Source organism: Saimiri boliviensis, chromosome 9 (genome assembly GCF_048565385.1).
Source record: "Saimiri boliviensis isolate mSaiBol1 chromosome 9, mSaiBol1.pri, whole genome shotgun sequence".
Lineage (NCBI taxonomy): Eukaryota > Metazoa > Chordata > Mammalia > Primates > Cebidae > Saimiri > Saimiri boliviensis.
This window is the reverse complement of record NC_133457.1, coordinates 91,268,930-91,269,491: the sequence shown is the minus strand read 5'-3', so window position 1 is coordinate 91,269,491 and position 562 is coordinate 91,268,930.

Here is a 562-nt window from a genome sequence, read left to right as displayed (position 1 = left end):
TCTTGTTTCCCAGGCTGGGATGCAGAGGTGTGATCTTGGCTCACTGCAACCTCTGCCTCCTGAATTCAGGCGATTCTCCTGTCTCAGCCTCCTGAGTAGCTGATATTACAGGCATGCGCCACCATGCCTAGCTAAGTTTTGTGCTTTCAGTAGAGACGGGTTTCACCATATTGGTCAGGCTGGTATCAAACTCCTGATCTCAGGTGATCCACCCGCCGCGGCTTCCCAAAGTGCTAGGATTACAGGTGTGAGCCACTGCACTGGGCCAAAATTTACCTTTTTAACCACTTTTAAGTGTACAATTCAGTGGCATTAAGTGCCACTCCAGGCTGGACAACAGAGTGAGACCCTGTCTCCCCCGCAACCCACTGCCCCCTGAAAAAAGAGAGCATTAAGGCCAGGCGTGGTAGCTCATGCCTGTAATCCCAGCACTTTGGGAGGCCGAGGCAGGCGGATCACAAGGTCCTTAATATCGTCTGGATCATTCTTGCTCAGAAAGTCCCACCCTGGCCTCTCCTGGAGCCCCCCTGAGTCCCTAGGCCGGTGCAGGTATACTCCATGC